Source organism: Pezoporus flaviventris, unplaced genomic scaffold, assembly GCF_033815535.1.
Source record: "Pezoporus flaviventris isolate CSIRO_AGI_PZ_B2104156 unplaced genomic scaffold, CSIRO_AGI_Pfla_v1 ptg000041l, whole genome shotgun sequence".
NCBI classification, from domain to species: domain Eukaryota; kingdom Metazoa; phylum Chordata; class Aves; order Psittaciformes; family Psittacidae; genus Pezoporus; species Pezoporus flaviventris.
In genome coordinates this window covers 2,358,616-2,377,939 of record NW_026892589.1, presented here as the reverse complement: position 1 = coordinate 2,377,939, position 19,324 = coordinate 2,358,616, and the positions used below count along the sequence as shown (strand labels likewise).

The window sequence follows — 19,324 nt, the reverse complement described above, 5'->3', positions numbered from 1 at the left end:
CACCTCCAGGAAGTCAAGGGGAAACTGCTGCACATCACATTAGCTAACATTTTGAGGAGTAATTATATTGGAGCCTCTGTGCGTACAAGAACCACTTCAAGTCTTTGCTGGAGAAAAGTACCTTTTGTCCACGTACAAAGTACGTCATAACCTTCAGTATGAGCACAGTACAAACTGCTCTGAGCTTCCTGCACTGGCTGTTTGTGATCTCTCAGAATAAGTCAGTTCCATGTTTGGTTTTTTAATGACCTTAAAGATGGACTGGACTGTACCCAGAACAATATAACAGAGCTTACACATTGTAAGTAAATTACATTGTGACAGTGCTTAACCTTAGGAGAAGTTTTCACTTCAGGAAAGATCACTGAGCTTTTGCCAGATGACTTCTGCAGGGAGCAACATGTTCTACAGTAAAAGTCATCTCATTCCTTCCCTGAAAACTGTATCTATAAAGAAATAAGCATATTTTTGCACTGCATTACAGCAGTGGTTAATATTTAGCTTGTTTTTTTATTAATGAATTAAAATGTGTAATTAGCTCCTCCAGTGCACTGGCATTGTGAGATTGTCCTCCATGTAAAGCTGAAGTAGCAGTTTTATTCCTGTGAGCCTCAATGAAATGCTACATCATAACAGGTGAAAATCTCCCATAAATATTCACGATAAACCCCTTATTTTTCTATATTTAAGAAGTGCTGCGTGTTGAACATGGAAATTTATTGATTAATAGCTGCACAGGGGTACAGAATGTGACTCGTCAAAATATGCTGTTCTGATCCAAAACTTGCTTCTCATTATTTTTAGGATGAACTGAAGTAATTCCTAGGATGAACTGAAGTGATTCCTACACTGTTGATAGCTATAAAAGAAATAAGCCAAAATGACCCAACATCCCTGAATAATTAAATTAGGCAGGAGGCTGCCATGACCAACACAATGTGTTTCTTTTCATTACATCCAGGGACAAATACGACTCTTCATATCCATTGACACCAAAGACAACACGGAGTAACAAGGAAGGGTGAAGTGCCTCTGGATCAAGGATGTTTGTCAACATACCAAATATGATGGCAAAAGAAGGCTGGTCAATCCATCTGCTAATACAAGTATTAACCAGTTAAAATCAGGGGAGTTTAGTTAACACCTCCTGACTAGAAGCACAATTCATTCTAAACAACTTGACATGATTCCTGCTCTGCAAATGGGACATGATGCCTCTCTGTGACAGGATGTGACACTACAGGAATCCAAAGAGCACTAATAAATACGTGAAGAGTGTTCATCTTCCTACTAATACTCAAGAACATTTCATACTTCAGGTTAGAAAATAAACTGCCTGCAGAGAAGAGCAGATAAACAGAGAAACAGTTTCCCTTAGTAAAAGAAACCACCTAAATTTTGTGTTAAGTTACAGGTTTTTAATAAACCCCAGTTTTCACTCCATCTAATCAATACCAGAAAAAATTAAAACAGGTCTCAGACACCCAGAAAACAGAATTTCTGCAATTAAATCCCAACCAACAACAGCCTGCCCTTAGCAGCAGATGGGAAGTGGTGTAGTCAGCACTATACCACACTGTGCAGCTCGAGGCACTAATGATTACTGAATGCATTTATGGGTTTTAACATTTGTGCTACACTTCAGAATTGTGCTGATGCAGAACTACAACTATTTTGATTTATTTAAAATGTCAGTACCAAAAAAATTACTCTGGAAGTTTGTCCTATTCATTACGAATATAAATCCTTTGTGATTAGACACTGTTTGGGAAACATGAGAATTGTGACCATATTTCTATTGTGATACAGGATAAAAAAAAAGAAATGTGAAGGTTATTAAAGGTACATTCAGGTTAATGAACACACATTTTTAACTGAAATTATGAGCTTCTTCAGATATACAACCTTACCAGAAATCAGGGACTTGCTCGTATCTGTACCTGTATTATCAGTTATCCTAAATCCAATAGCACCTGCTGGTAATAACTACAAAATGAATTACAGTTAACTAGAAACTTGTCAGAAGGGATGCAATCTTTCTTGCTTTAGCATACTCAAAATACCAACATCAGGAAGAATTGCCTATAAAGCTTGTGAAATCCCTGCTGTTATCACCCTTCTGCCATCTCTCTCTCCTTGTCTGAAGCGCTGAGTTTTCACACATTGTTTGAAATGGACTCCTTTGGAAAAGCAATTTCCATACAAGATCTAATACTCTTTAAAAAAGGAATGCAGCCAGATGAGCCTATATACTCAACGTGACACATAACTTATTCATGGCACATGAAAAAGTTACACGTTAAGTTATGTGTGGTATCTCCAAAGAAAGCCCTCTTTCTGTGCTGTTAGTCTTCACATTTTATTAAATAGCATACGGGCTTAAAATCACCTCAGAACTGTCACGAGCAGTTGTGCTCTAGAGATCAGGTCTGAAAACATTCCTTTTGAATATTAATAACTAAGCTCTGGAACAAGCCTGACTGGCACTGATGGAGGTTCGCCAACCAACTATTCCATTTTTTTCAGCCTAAGGCATAAACTGACCTTTCCTTAACAGCTCAGTACTGCAAAGTTTAAACCCTGGCTCTTCTTAATTTAAGCTTTCCTTGGTAATTTTATCTCAGATGACACAGCTATCAGTTACTTCATGTCCCAAAGTGAGCCGTATTAGTATCATCAACTGGCATGCTTACACAATGTGGGTCACAGACCCACATATAGCTGAAGCTCTGGAAAAAGGGGCTTCCACTTACTGCCGTAAAGATGCTTTCAGCAATTGTAAAGTGGACAAAAACCTCCTCCTTTCCATTACTATTTGTGTCATGCTGCTCTAGAATTAGAAGCTGTTGCATGCTGGTGATCAGTGGGCTACTATCTGTCCCTTCTGCCAATCCACCATGCCACCCATGCTCTGCCAGGGCTCTTCCGCAGGGAAGCAAGAGTCCTCCTGCCCCTCTGGAAAAGGGGAAAAGGGCAAGGGAAATGTTGAGAGGTTTGACATTTGACACATGACAGGCACTAGCATGTATTGAACAAGTCAGTCTGTAAAGCCTGGATAATGAAAACAAGAACACTGCAAATTAAGTTTCTGTAGTTTCACTATTACACCCTAACTGCACTATTGGGATAACTCAAATTAGTGATACAATCACGTTCAGCTTCTAAACAAAGATTATTTAACACACAGGTATGTAAGAGGATCAAACCACATTTATATTAGGAACTGCATTTTCATAGTATCACTCTAGGATTAAATCCACAAGTCATTCTCAGTCCCGTAGTAATTGTGTAAGACAATTCTTTCCTACAACCTTGTGGCAGAGATTCACTCAAAGCCACAAATAAGTTTGTCACCAGTTCTTTGCTCTGGACTAGATTCAAACATGCACATTTTTGAAAAGACTATACACACGGGATAATACACAAATCTGTTAACACTGACATCAGGATGTGGTTCTGAGCAACCTGATCTAGTGGAAGACGTCCCTGCCATTACAAGGGGCTGGACTAGATGAGCTTTGAGGTCCCTTCCAGCCCAAACTATTCTATGACCCTGATTTCTTTTATAACAAAACATCAAAAATCACCTCAATTCTGCCTAGATGGTTACGTCACAAGAAGCTCTGGAAGCCCAAAAGTTTCATCTTGTTTTGCCTTAAAATGGCTTTGGTCTCAACAGAAACTTGTTAGAAATTATTACTGTCACTACCCTTGTAACTTGAAAACTCAGATCAGCATTACTGTATGTGTTTTTACAGGGCTACTGTATAACTGTGGATGCAGTCTCTAACCCTACATTATTTGTTTTTAGAACACATGTAGCCCTCTTGGTACAAATAACACAAGCTCAAGAGTTTTTCAGGAACCAACACTTCCTCAGTTGGGAACATCGAGTTCAAACCTCCACCCCAGTACTGTTCAGACAAGGCTGGAGACACCTAAACAACTGGAAAACCAAGAGGAAAAAACCAGCTGTCAACAACTCTGCAACAACCCTAACTAGAAGGTATAAATACAAGGGGAAATAATAAGTGAACAGATGATTCTCAGATTGTTAACAGCATGAGGAGAGAAATGAAGTCGATAGTAAGCCACTGCCACTTAAGCAGTCCCGCTTGCATCATGTGTTTCTGTACATGAAGGGGTTGTGTGCAGCTTTGCAGTTATTTTGTCCAAAATCTTCACAGCTTATAAGACCACTGTACAGAAATCCCAAAGACAGGGCTCACAAATAATGAAAACTGAGATTTCATAAAGGAAAAAAACAAATGTTTCTTATCATAATAGAACCTGATTTCCTGAAAAGCATGCAGTCTTCTTTCTCATTGCTTTTTGACTAATGCAAGAAGCCCTGGCATGGTAATATCAATCCATAGCAATTCACAAGTTAATAGACACTACATTCAATTTGCAGTATCTCCATTTAAATGACTTGTTCACTCAGTCACAGAGATGCTCTCCAGACTTGCATGCAGGCTCTGTCACCACAGTTAAGATACCAGACCACAAATACATGGCATACTTTTGACATAGAAGTTATAAAAATAAACCCACAGCATATCAAATGCCACTCCTCCTCTTAGCAAGGCCCCAGAACACAAGCTTATTTTTGCTGTCTGCTAATGTAGGTTAACGCACCCTTCTTCCCCTCACCCCCATGAAAGCTGGATGCTATTATCCAAAGTAGCATTATATTAGATTAAGGCCATTCAGAAAGGGTATGCTTGGAAAAAAAAAAATATGTCAAACTGAATGGGAAGAAGGGACATAAGCCCATATTTCGCTGTCATTAAGTTCACTGAAGATGAAATTACATTTATCGGTTACAGTCACAAAGCAAGCACATCAGCAGGGAAATGTGGTTACTCAGTTCCTTCAACACAGAAAGAAGGAAGAACAGGAAGAACATTATTCTCAAAATTCTAAAAGTCATTAATGCAGTTTTGATTTGTGTTTCAAACAGCTCCTTAACGTGAGAATTTCCAGGGAAAGGTAGAAGTAAACAGCACTGTATCATGAGTTTTATGTTCTGGATTCACACAACTAAAGTTGTCAGGTATTAAACCCATGAACCCATCTGCCAGTATGAGCCAATTTCTAGATTTTCTGGCAAATAAACCTCAGCACTGGGAGCTCGCTACTGAAGCGGCAGCCTTGCTCTTACAGCAAGCAATCTAAGACACTTCTGAACATCTTGGATCAATCTGAAACTGACAGCTGGAAACAGGATTTGCAAGTGCTGGAAGACTTGATTCATCTCTATGTTCATTCCTCCCCCAACACAAATCTTCTGAAACCTTTATATGATTATACACCTATGATAATAGCCCAGTATTTAAATTACAGAACATGAAGAGATACGAATCTTAACAGAAAGCTTTAATACTCCTAGGACTTGAGCTAAACTCTCACAGTTTGGCAGGGGGACAGCACTACTGTAAAATGAATGCCTTTTTGTGTCCCTGGAACAAAAAAAAACAAAACTAACCTCAACTGTAACTTAACCGAAAGAAAAAAAGCCCAAATCACAAAGCAAAGTACCTAAATCTCTCTGCATTTCTTTGTACTGCACATCTCGCTCAAGTACCAAGCATGGAGAATTTGATGTCCTTAACCCTTCTATTAAATTACACAGAATGGACCTGTGTTTTTCAGAGACACGAACCTCATTGATTTTACAGCATGATCCTGGAGGAAGTTTGTTCTCCTTCGCTGGATTGTTTGTTAAAGAGACTATAAAAATATGTAAATACCTACCAAAATAGATTCAAATTTGTGCCGCTATCAGCTGTAGCACTCTGGACTTGCATGAAGTTCACACGCGCCCATTATGCAGCATGATCACAATTAATGGAACACATTTTATCATTCAAAACAATACTAAGCAACATGGAGAAAACACTAAAACCATGACAAATGCATTAGTTTATGATCTTTGCACTTGGAAAGTAGAGTTTAACTAATTTAGAGAGCAATGAAGCCCTGTACATTTAACTCAATCTCTGAATCCTCTCCAAATAATTTAACTCCTGCATGTTGACTCCCATTTGATGTCCCTGGAGAGAGAACACACTTGAACCAGGTGGCACACAAATCACACTGAGTAACAAAGAACTGCATTAGGAGGACACAAAGTATTGAAGACTCCCAACTCAGTCAACCATATTCACTCTGTTCTCTCGTGCTCCAGCTCCCCAGGTGATTTTTTTTTTTTCAATGACAATGACAGGTTCCAGGTAATTACTTTCATTAGTTTCTAGGCCTCATCTACCCACCCCTCGCTCCTCTCTTTTCAGTTCTGCAGGCTCTATATCACTTTAGTCCTCTGCTCTTCCATCTTCTGTAGATGTAAGTTAATATCTGAATTAATTCTGGAAGGCAACATCTCATGTTCCATCTCATTTCTTGACTTGAAAGCCCCAAATTTCAGGTTCTGTAATAACCACCTTCCTTGTAGGATTCTTCTTGCTGCAAGACAGATTTCATTTCTCCTTGCCAAGCACACCTACCTCGTTCAACAAACTCAGTCACACTGTATTGCTTCAAATGACTTTATAAAGACTGTAACTTCATTTGTTCATGAAGTACAGGAAAGTAATTTTATATCAAAGACAGGGAAAGATGGATCTGTTAGCCAAGGCAGTCATTACTCAGATGGGTTACAGAGGCACTGGACATCTTCCCAAACTCCAGCAACACAATCTTAAGAGGGGGGGGGGGAACATTAAGTTTTTGGCCTATTAAAACCCCTCCCAATCTCATCAATGTTAGAACTGGTAGGACATTCTACTTTCCCACAAACTGAAATGAAGGCAGGATTTCTCTGTTTAAACAAAAAGGTAAATTTGAACATGAGTGAAGAAATTCACCTTTGCTTTAAGCTGCCCAAGCAAACAGTCTGAAAAGAAATAGTATTCCAAAGAAAGTGTATTTAAAGACATGTTCTGAAGCCACATGGCGCTCAAATTAATAGAAACTAAATGAAAATATTATTTCTGTACATCAGTCCAATATTTCTTGTATTTTAAACACTTACACAGAAGTATGATGAACACATTATCTGAAACTGCAGAAAGTCTGTTCTATGAAGACAATTAAAATTATGAGATGGAAAAACAATTATTCGGGCACAGTAAAAGCAAGATTTCCTGTTTTCAGTTCCACCAAGTAATCTTCCGAGATAAATTATTTCCTCCTTAGTTTTTTCCCCTTGAATTAAGCACAAGTTTCCATTCGAAACTGCTGCTAAAATGAAAAGAAAAACACCACACACACAAAACCACTTCTGCGGCGAAAAGTATTTTCTATAAATGCCTGGCATACCAGTTCAGTGCCTTGGCAAGAGTGGAACTACAACTGGTGCTGCAGATTGCGCTGAACCACACAGAAAGCTCTTGTGAACAGCAGCCATTCACGATGGGACACTCCAAAATGAAATGACCACCAGAGAAAGGAAAAGCAGGATCATTTCTTGAACCCTAAGCAGCTCAGGCTCTAAGCCCCAGCACCTGTGTCTTAGCCTATGTTGCCATCTATACTGCTGACAGGACCACTGCCAGGTCAAACAATTCCTTCAGCAGGAATGTACTGCAATGGTCAATTCTACACTGAATTCTCACCCACGGAGAGAAACAAAATGGTTGAAGCTTTTGCTAGGTCTGTAACAGCACATGCTTGTTTGCAAGTGAAAAACAATGCTCTGAAAAGCAGCTACAATCCAAAACTGGAAACAAAAAGAAATTATTCGAAGATCTGATTAGTCTATTAGTTAGCACACAGAAAGCACCCTGCCCTCACGTGTATAGGCACTGTGCGTGGAGTTCTGTGCACATGTAATCCAACATGAGCTCCAACACACACCCACAGACAAGTAGCATGCAGGGGGCGGGGGAAAGATGCAGTTTGCCCTGATCTTCAAACCGGCCTCACCAGTTAAATAGTGAGAGGGAATTTAAATGAAAGGAAAAGCTGAACTCCATAAACTGTACAAGTAAGCTTTTACAAAGCAGCCATAAGTACATGTATTGATGGAGCGCTTAAATTGCACAAGGTTCACAAAATTTTCCTGAAAACCCCCAAGACTTCATTATTTCTAACAGGTCACTGAGATTTGGCAGGATTTTCCTCAAGGTCAGAAACATTCTCTTCATGCTTTCACTTAAATACTGTTAAATTTTGACTGAATTATAGGGTGAGGAAAAGAATAAATAACCATTTCCCCATCCTGGTTCCTCCTCCCACTCCCCCTTCCTGGCAACTTGAAAGCCAGCCAAAACCATTAAAACTCAAGTCCATGCTATTGCCATTACCATCCTGTTCCCGAAGAACTCAGAAACAGGGAAAACACAGGTGTTACCAGTCAATGTTGGAGAAGGGAAATGAGTTAGACTGTAATCACATCAAAATCCCTCAGTATAGTCTGCAGCTTCAGGATCCCAAGTTTTTTCAGTCTAGCCTGCAGAAAATGTCTCATACCATAACTGATAAAATGGAACCAACAGAAAAGGAGTTAAAACATCCATTCCTCTGTTGGGTTGGTTAAGCTTCTCAATTCTGCAAGCCACATGAAGCAAGTGCCTGAATCCTCAAGGAATAGCTGATGCGTTATGCTTTATCCTGTTGTGACTTGCTGTTTCACTGGAGCTTGGAACAAGCAAGGCAGCCAGACAATATTTTTCTTTGTTGGCAGCTCAGAATTCCTGGAATGGTTCAAGAATCACTCCTGCACATCTTCTCAGCACCTTTATTACCATGGAAAAGAAAGTGCTGTGGTAAAAAGCAGGCAACTGGAAATAACCCAAGATACTGCACGGAATGATTGAACATGATCCCAACCAGGGAATTCTAACACAACTTCAGCAAGAGTCTCTGTTGCCTCTTCAAACTTTGGTCTCTGTGTGGGCACATCTTTCCCTCTGTGGTGTGGACAATTATTTCATGCAATGTACAGCCTCACCCAGGACTCAGTCTCTTCTCCAGAGCTCCCTATCAACCCTAGGCTGCTGGATCCACCACATCTCAGCAGTTACAGCTTATGCTCTAACCTGGTAGGTACCTCTCTGCTCCAAAGGAAAGGGAGCTAGCAGCAGAAAATAGGAATTTCTTGGTAGAACTGCTCTTTTTTTCCACCCCGGTATCTGAAGACAGGCAGAGTCTCCACAATGTTGTTTATGTGCCCTATGAAGGGGGGAGTCGCTTCCTTTTGAAACGATTCTGGTAAATGGTGGGATTGTTCACAAGTGTGATTGCCATCAGGAAACACGAGAAGGTTTTTGAGGGTGCAAGCACAATAGGGCTGCATAATCCTAATGCTGTTCCCACAGAGATGTCAGGCTCCCATCACACACTTAAATAGCTGTCTGCACATAGACTTTTATCAAGCTCCTTTGTTTTACCACAATCAACCACTGCATGAGATACATTCAACTGTTGCAGAAAAAAAGACACATAAATACATGTGAGCAGAAGAGCAAAGTCAGAGCAGAGGTTATAAATTGCTGTCTTTTGTGTGGGACAGGCTGGTAATACAAGATTGAAAATGAATGAAAGGAGTAAAGAACATGCAAATTTTTTTCACTTTTTCCTCTAGGGCATATGATTTCCTCAAGAGGCAGGTTACCCCCACCCCCGATGCAGCTGAGGACAACACAAGCCTCCTTTGTCAATGCTTAGTGACCTATTAAAACATTCCCCTGTAAAATGAGACTGTTTTCAGGTGTTACAGAAGGTCTTGAGACTTGGATACACCATTATTTACAGACAGCGATAGATATATTGCACAGAAAAGGAACTACCAGGTTCCTTTATTCTGTCTTAAGAACTTTGCTGATCTTACTGTCATCAGATGACAGACCTGGCCTATGGACATATCCATGTATCAAGAGAATAGCAAAAAGGTTAAGCCTACAATTGCACTTCATTCCATAATTTAAGTCTAAAATACAAGAGGTAACTGCTTGCACAAAATTGGCACAGAATGGAGCCACACAATGTTGTGTAAAAATACCTGCAAATTCACTCTATTATCAACCTGAGAGGGAAAAGGGGTAATGCTGTGCTGGGGACATCACAATCGATATCTTTACTACTTACACCCTGCTACTATAGCAACTGCTCCAGTGCTACTCTACGCAGTCACTAACTGGCAATAGGGTGTATCACATCCCAAACAACCTGGACCATAAGCCATGTCTTACTTATCTCAATCATACTCCATGTCAGTCTTGTTGACCAAACTCCGAACTGCCAGAAGCAGCAGTCCAGCAGTTCTAAGTTATTAAATGTTCTTCTGCTCCATCAGCAACACAATTTGACAGGAATTGCTCAAACTTCAAAAAGAGAAAAAAAAAAAGCCCCATCCCCAACACACCCCTCCTGAATTCCCAAGAGGCACTAACAAGAGGTATTTCAATAGCCTGTAAGGATCAAAGTCCCCACCTTTCTTACAACATTTGGTAGACTGTTTTTTCCCCTCTTGAAGTCACTGTTAGTTAAGACAGGCTTGCAGAGACAAAAGCTTCCCTGGAATGGAGAGTTCTACACAGTCCTTGTGTAATAACTAAGTGTAAAATTAATGTTCAGAGTGTTTGGTTTTTTGCTACACCGGCCAATAGTACTTAAGTGACAGAAGTTGTGAACATTTTATGTTGAGACAACCAGCAACTTGCAAGGGGTATCAGTAATATTTAGACAATGTGTTCCTGTCAGTGTGTGCGCATCACACAGATTTCTAACATTACATTACAAGCTACACATTCGTATTTCACATGAATATAACTTTCAACGAATATCCTCTTCAAGGAAGAAACAGTGCAGCAATAAATATGAAATTGTATGTTTGTGAAAACACACTTACACATTCATACGTAAGAATTACGTTTGTCCCACCAGCAGTGAGTTTCTAAGTGAGATCTGCACCCAAAATCCTGCCTGATTCTGCTGTTGCTTCATCTCAGCAAAAGTACTGCTTGAGTTCAAGAGGCTGGCAGCGGTGCAATGGCCAGCAATCACCAACTACGTGTTGTACACATCCTCCTGCATGGCAGTTTTAGTATTTAGTGATGGAACATGACATTCTTCTTATTTCAATCACACAACTTGTCCTCCACCAAGCTTAAAGGGAAGCTGCTTTTTCTGGTACTCCTAAGAATATGTTGAAGAGTTAAGAGAATTAGAAACAGCTCATCTCATTCAAGATATCTAGATGGCTCTCCCAACCCACTTCGCCAGCCTCCTCTTCTGAAAAGTGAACAAGCAAACAAACCAAATCATACACACACACAAAACCCAAACACCAAGAAAATAACTATGGTTACTTCAGCAGAAGAGAGCATGGAACACTTAAGAGATTATTTTCACAGAATCCTAGAATGGTTTAGGTTGGAATGGACCTTAAAGCTCAACCAGTTCCAATCCCCTGCCACGGGCAGGGACACCTTCCATTAGAGCAGGTTGCTCCAAGCCCCGTCCAACCTGGCCCTGAACACTGCCAGGGATGGGGCAGGAATTTTCAGGTGTAAAAACCCTAATGAAATATAGCTGGCACATAAAGAATAAAGCTCTAATCCTTTCTGCTCCTCTCAGCCGTTAACTACACTGACAAAAGCCCTACTGGAGATGGATCTGTATGACCCAAAAGTTATCTTTTGCCTTTATGACTACTTGAGAACTGCTTTAAACCCTGGAATACAATAATCCTTGAAAATTTAAGCTGTACCAGCATTAGGTTTGGTGGTTTGTTTCTTCACAAACTCTAAGTAGAGAAAGATTTTTCAGTAGTCCAAGCAGTTAAGTCGCTGCAGCCAACACTTAGAAGGGGGAATGGTGAGGTGCAAGTACTGAAAACCCATCTTTGCCATTACACATCTATAGTGACTGCTGAAAACAAGGCACCCATATTGATCTTTTAAAACACCTGCCTGTAAAAGTATACATATAATCACTGGATAGACTACATGTGAACTGTCAGAAAAAGGTCACTTAAGTGAAAAACCAAACATGTAACTAGCTGTAAAATACCAGGTCTGTGTGGTTTTGCAGTACAAAATCACTGGAGTAAGACATATAATGGTTTAAAGGAATGATCAGTAAGGGCAAAACTGGCAAAGACAGTGCCCTGCTGCAACTAACAGCTAGTATTGTATCTAGCTACTGATGCCCACATATGGACTAGTGCAGTATACACACTATAACTGTTGCCAAAGAATTGAACCATATGAAACTAATTACAGCCTGGATTCCATACGGCTTTATTTTTTCTTAGGCAAACAATACCAAGATTCTTAAAGTACCTAAAAACATGTTTCTTATGAGAACTCTGTAGTTGACTCTGTTTTTCCTCACAATTTGTTCTTCTATAACATAACAAAGGCTGATAGTAAGTAGCACAATTCCAATCCAAGCTAGCCCTAGACTTTCCATTTCTAATCCTCTCTTCAGAAAGCAGAAAGGATTTCAAATTTCCTGCAGCCACGGGAATTCAAGAGAGCAGAAGGAAACCAAAAACCCAAACCATTGAACAAATCACTTCAGATAGATGACAAATTTTATTTCATGTGGAAGTTCAGAAGAAAATCTAGGAAAATTATTTAGAAACAAAACACAGTCTGGTTTTGTACAAAGTCGGCAGATTTAATACCAAGGCAAGACACTGCTGTCAAATGGCTCCAGCAGGTTCTGTCTGCCCTGTGTTAGGATCAATGCATGAGTTGAGTGCGAGGGAAGACTTCCTTCAGGGTTGAAAGGGTAATTTAGTTTCTATGGTCCATTAATTTCTTGGCTTCTTTCCCCAGTCTGCTCATCACTGTGAAGTGCAGTGATGAGTTTCAGAACATGGAACTTGAAACAGCAGCTACAGAATTCCTTCACACAATGACTGCAAAACATCTTACAGAATTAATGTAGCTTTGGAAATTCCTGACCTAGAATTCATACTGGTGTCTTGCATCAGGAGCCATTTTTACCTTTCAAACTGACACAAAGTCAGTTAATTACATTATCTATGGCTTATTCATCAGCATTTAAGCCAACAGCCTCCACACAGCCAAACTAGTTTTGCTTCAGCTGAATTAGTAACAGATGGAGAAGATACATTACCCTCAGTCACAAGGTTAAACAGATAATTATGAAAAAACACAAGTCTTCAATATTATATGATTCTATTAATGTTGCATGGGCACAGAGTAACATGTAGCTGAGTTCAGGAGGAAGGAGAATAATTTAGGTCACTTAAAGAAACTCATTTCTTTATTATTTCTTTCCTTCTAGAAGCACAGACTGCAACCATTGAGCTGAAGAAACCAAATTTGGCACGAGGAAGGCACATATAAGCCATAATGAGTTCTAGACTCCTAGGAAGTTACTGCTCCACAGTAGTATTTAACTTGGTGCAAATGCTAACATGATTTGATCCTTTTCTGCCACAGAGCAGGATGAAAACAGGGCTTACATTTAGTTCTGTTAGCCTACACAAGACAACTTTCTACTACACCTTTATATTCTCTCTCTGTAACACAAATAAAAGCCAACCCTTCTCACATGGAATTAAGTGGCCTGGGTTGAAAAAGGACAGCAACGGAAAAGCGCTAGGAATAGTCAGAAAAAGATTTAGGGTTACCCTTCATGCGTTCCCACCCTGTACCTCAGGGCACAATCATTCCTTTTTCAAACCAGCAGCAAAAAGAAAACGGTATAAACCTGAATAATAAGTAATTCTTCTGTTAGTTTCCACTTTCAATCTCAATATTTTAAGTAGATTCTCCTCAGAATAAAGGAAAATTTTAAGTAAAACCAGGCACAGTTAAAATTAAGTTGAATTCAACCACTTCCTGGAATTTGGCCGGCTTCACTGACAACACTTGACAGGAGAATATAAGCTTCACTAATTCCTGCAATCCGAGATGACTTACACCAGAACTTCCTGCCAGACACACCATTCCTAACCCCTGGTGGCACTTGGGTGGGTTGCAAGGCCTGCCATGCCACTCTAGAGGAAAGGTCCTGTTTCCAGCAGTGGAATGGGATGGTGACTGTTCCATGCAGGCAAGTTTTCTGTAGCAAACTCCTCTTGAGAGAAGGGTGAAGAATTCTAGCAACAGATACACCTTGTCAGAATCCAGCACAAGATCCATTTCATTACTAACTGAACCAAGCAGCTCCAGCTGTTGAGTACAGCACTATTTCACACTGCTGCCTTCCATACAGTGAGCTACTGAACGTTATCAAGAGTGAGCCAGTAAAGGCTACAGTGTGCTACAAAGAAAGAATAAAGCCTTGCCTTGCCTTGTTCTTATTTTGTTTGTCTTCCAGGTTGCAGCTTAACATATATGGGCAAATTATTACACAGATGATCCCAGCAAGTCTTATGCTTGAAGGTGGTCAGGTTGCCATCTCTTGGAGATCAGCTCCAGATCCCAGTTGTTTTACACTGCTTCAGCCATTTCCTCTTGTGTTATCTCAGCCTCCACTGGTAAGGTGGCTGCTGTGTTTTAATTAATTAGCCTACCACAACGGGATTTTGACAGATGATACACTAATTCTACAGTATACCTTCTTCTGATATATAATATGAACTCTGCACCAGAATAATTTATTTCCTTGGCAAAGAATGAGACTACCTGCATTCCTTTCTAACTTTCAACAACAAACACTCTCCCACTATCAAAATGACTTGGGTGGAGCAGCTCTGCTAACACTTTTCAACCATTTGCTAACGTTTTCCTTAATGGTACTGTTGGAAGGCAAAATCTGAATCAAGAAGGTTTTGTTAAGATTCTTAAAATGCTACTATGAAGACTAAGTCAGAGCAAGAGGAAACAAGAAAAATCTAAATACTGACTTGAATTCTAACATTACCTGGCCAGAAAATGCACATCTAAAATTAAGGTCCTAAAAATATGACTGTATTTCAAAGTGCCTCTTGAAACACAAACTATGCTGAATGCATTCTGCCAACATAATAATCCCACAAAATCAAATCGTAATTAGAATAAAGAAATAGCGCAACAGTGATGAGGAAATTCAGGTTAGATATAGGGAAAAAATTCTTTACTGTGAGGGTGGTGAGGCGCTGGCACAGATTGCCCAGAGAAGTGGTAAACGCTCCATCCCTGGCAGTGTTCAAGGTCAGGTTGGACAGAGCCCTGGGTTAGGATGAAGCATCCCTGCCCATGACAGGGGGTTGGAACTGGATGAGCTTTAAGGTCCCTGCCAACCCAATCCCTTCTATGATATTTTTAAACTCACACACAGAGATACATATACACCATCTCAATATACATATTATATATATAATATATATAATACATACATATTAGCACCTCAAATAATCACCTGTACAAAATCTAAAGGTCAGAGGGAGGAGCGATGAAGCAGCAAACAACCTTCATCTTGTAAGTATAGCCAAACACACAGTGTATGTCAGAACCTAAAGTCATGTTGGGAAAGTTTTAATATTGTATAGGTAAATGATTGGTATACAATTAGCGAATTAATCACAAAACCATGTCAATAATAAATATCTGGCATAAGACAGTGTAACATGAGTATGTAACATGAATACACAGTTTCATCTAGTTGGAAGCAGGTAACCTTTAAGGTCCTTTCTAACCCAACCCATTCTATGATTGAACGGTAATTCCTGGGTTTATGTGTTTTGGCACATACAGAGGGGTTTTATTAATACACGTTCAGGACTGCTGAACTGCTTTGCAAGTGGAAAGTCCAGGAGTGAATTAGGCAGCTTATATGCTGGTTAAGTCTTTACAATGTATTATACAATCTTATATTCCAAACATAGCTAATACCTACTTCAGGAAAAAGTCCAAAGAAGTTGCTCAATTTAAAATGGAGATTTTGATTCCATGTTCAGATCAGAAAGCTGAACTATCACTGGCAGGCTATTTGGTTGGGTAAAGAATCTCTTTGAAGCTGCTCATGAGTTTGGAATGTACAAATGAAGACTGTATCCTAATGCAGCCAGCCAAGGAAGTCAGGACATAACTTTGAACAATCATGTGGTTACAATGGCTTCAATGGAATGTGAGATTCTGAAATTCTGTGCAGCTCAAGTGTTTTTTAAATAAGAACTTGCAGTAATCAAACTGCAGATAAAGAAGTCAAGGCACTGTTAAATGAGCACACATCATATATAACACTTCTTACATGACATTGTAACTGAAACATCGAAAATGTAATTCTCATCTCATTATCAGCCTGGTTCAGGGCACTTCTGCTTTCTACACCGCAGATGTCTGCTACTTATGCTCCCAGTGAGAAACTCACCCACAAACCCCTGTTTCCTCACCATTACTCTCAGTAGTTTATTTTCCTTGTCATTACTCACAAGGCTTACCTCATGATTAAGTCAAACCTGTATTAACATGGTTTTATTTGCAAGTAGCTAATGTGAAAGAAAAATAACCAAACAGTGGTTAAGTATTCCTTTGCTCTGTGATTTTTAGTTTTTAGTATGGTTTCTTTGTTGTACTTGGGGTTTGTTTGGCTGGTTTAGGTAACTTCGAGTTCTAGGGCATTCCAGTATAGCATATATGGCCATGGCTGGGATTTTCCAGAACCGACACATATAAAAGTAATTCAGTTCTTCAGATGTACCTTTATAAGGTGTTATACGTTATCCCAGTGGAACTGTTCACATGCAGAATTAACTAGTAGTGAAGTGTTTACCACATATTGATCTGTAAGCAATACCATTTGACCTAGGAAATTCAAATCAAGCCAAACTGCTGTTAAAGAAAAAATTCTATATAAAAAAGCATTTATTCAACTATAAAAGAGCAGCTCTCCAAATGCATTTCAGTTTTTCACTAAAAACATCTGAAAATTATTTTCCTGACAAAAAAAAACCCACCCGAGTTAAAAAGAACAGTGGCAACACAGATCTATCTATAGGCGTGTAAAGATGATGTAATATGGGTGCATATGTTGTAATGGTCCTACAAGCAGAGTGTGGGCAACTGTAAGCATCACTTTTGTACCATTTTTACAGTTTATTTTAGTATAAGGAGCCTTTAAACTAATAAACAAACAAAGCAACAAACCCAAGGGGTTCTTAAAAAGATAATCACATGCAGATGTGTCATCTGTATTACGGCAGAAACTTTCATGTAATTTGCTCAGTGCCATTCTTTGCTACATAAAAGAGGCCATCTAGTAGCTAGAAAAGCCATTATCATAGGAATTCCCTTCTACTTCATTGACAACACAGATAAAAGCTTCTCAGACAGGGTCAGGTTTGCATGGTCAGCAAAAAAAAAGAAAGTAAAACCAGTTTTCCACTCCCACTTCTCTAGGGAAGGCTGAATATTAGGCTATTAGGTAGGCAGATACATTATTTTACAGCTAGCAAAGCCCTAGGGTAATAAAGAATGAGTGCAACTGCCACAGGCAGCTTTACAGGAAATTGTGTGAAACAATGACAGATGCTCCAGAATTGTTTCAAAACAAAGCAAGGCAGGAAGAGCAGTGTGTCACCTGAGGGCCTGCTCAGGAACTGTACTCTCCAGCATGCTGACAGAACCGACGTGCATAAAACCTGTATTCGGAGATGATGCGCACACACAGAGCCATACGAATGCAAAGCTAATTTGTTCTGTCCATGACTAAATATTTTAACAAATACGTATTTTAATTGCCATTCTCGAAAACAGATGGAAAAATCTTCCACATTTAACAGAAACTGCTGGAGACTGACAGGAGTAAGTGACAAAATTAAAGCTTTCATATGAAACTTTCCCATAAAAGGCTGAAGTCCTTCAGAAAACACTCAGGCACTTAAAATACTAAATCTCAAAACCTTCAGTTGGATTTAATGTTCTTTACTCACTTCTGAAGACAGGACTTACGTCACTAACTAACTTCAGAGCTGAATTTTGAAAGTAATTGGTTTCTCTAAGTCAGAAAAAGACACCAAGCAGGATCTTCAAGCAACAAATGCCAAACTCCAACTGAAATGAACGTGAAGGAGGTGCCTAAACGTGTCTGAAAACCCTACAAGTAGCTACCTGCATGTTAAATCACACAGATGCTATTAACTGCCCCCAAAAACAAGTTCCTCAAGATTTTTAAGTACAATGGAAAATTATCTTACAGACTGCAGCAGAGTAGAAGAGAGAGGAGCCTTTACACAGCTCAGCTGGCAATCTGCTCGCCTTTGGCAGCATGACATCGATCTTCTTATTCTGCAGTGCCATCTGACTGTTTAACAAATAAGGCTGTCTCTCTCTGATCTCCTAGTTGTTTTGTGTGTGTAACTAACCACACCATTTTCTTGCTTAATAGATATTTACATTTCCAGCATACTTCTGGCTATAAACTGCTTTAATCTATTTGCTTTAATAAGTTACCACCACAGTATGCAAAAATTCATTTGCCTGGCTTTTAGAAAGACCTTTATAAAAAGTAGTAGTATTTAAAAGCTACTAGTAAAATCACATCCCTGAAGTCAGCTTAGTACTGTTCAAAACAAAGGAGTGGAATTTCAGTAAAGTATATGTATGCAAAGTGTAAAGACAGGTGGAATCACTGTAACATTGCCAAGTGCGTAAGCACTCGATTCCCATTGTGATTCTAATTGTTTGTTAACATTTATAGAACTATTTTTAAAAGACTTTGGTCCAGATTAGTCCCCCAGATTACAAACTTTGCCACTGAAATATTACTGAACAAGCTCTGAAATTTTTAAAACAAGAAACAACTGTATCTCAAAACCTCTTGTAACAGGATGCAGCAAAGAAAGAACAATAGGCCCCTGGCTCCAAATATGTTCTGAGTTTCATTTCTTGAGTTTGGCATCAAGGAAAATGTATGCTCAGCTTTATTAAAGCAGTCCACACCAAAACAGGAGCAGATAAACAAAAGTCCAACTCCAAGTAGTAGACAGATCCTGCAAGTGTGTAAGTAGCATAAAGCATGCTGTCAGAAAGCAGAAAGGTACTAGGAGAGCCTAAAATAAAGCAATGCTATTTTTAATATTTTGTTGCTGTTGAATGCACAGTACCAGAAATAGATTCTAAACTAAGTATGGAGGCTTGGGTAAGAGTTTCTTGAGCCATCTGTTCTCCAGGAGGGTTGGACTTGTTCTGTAATACCACATAAATGACAAAGCTGCAGTATATGAGGCTGTTCTTAAAAATGAATACGTAATCAAAAGAACTTTCATCAAAAACTATGCCAAAAACCAAAGTCAGTCCGGTCTCAAAAGAGCAGTTTACAGTTTTCAACTTGAACAAAACAAGTTCACCAAACTCACACTCTTATTCCCACATCTGTTAGGGCAGTGTATTGTACAAGGACTGACTAGTTTATT

The 19,324-nt window shown here is 39.4% G+C and overlaps 1 protein-coding gene across 1 annotated transcript in view; it reads right to left on the bottom strand.

Moving 5' to 3' along the window:
* Nucleotides 1-19,324, bottom strand: part of MED13L (mediator complex subunit 13L) — a 186,283-nt gene that overhangs the window by 58,789 nt on the left and 108,170 nt on the right. The window lies entirely within an intron of this gene.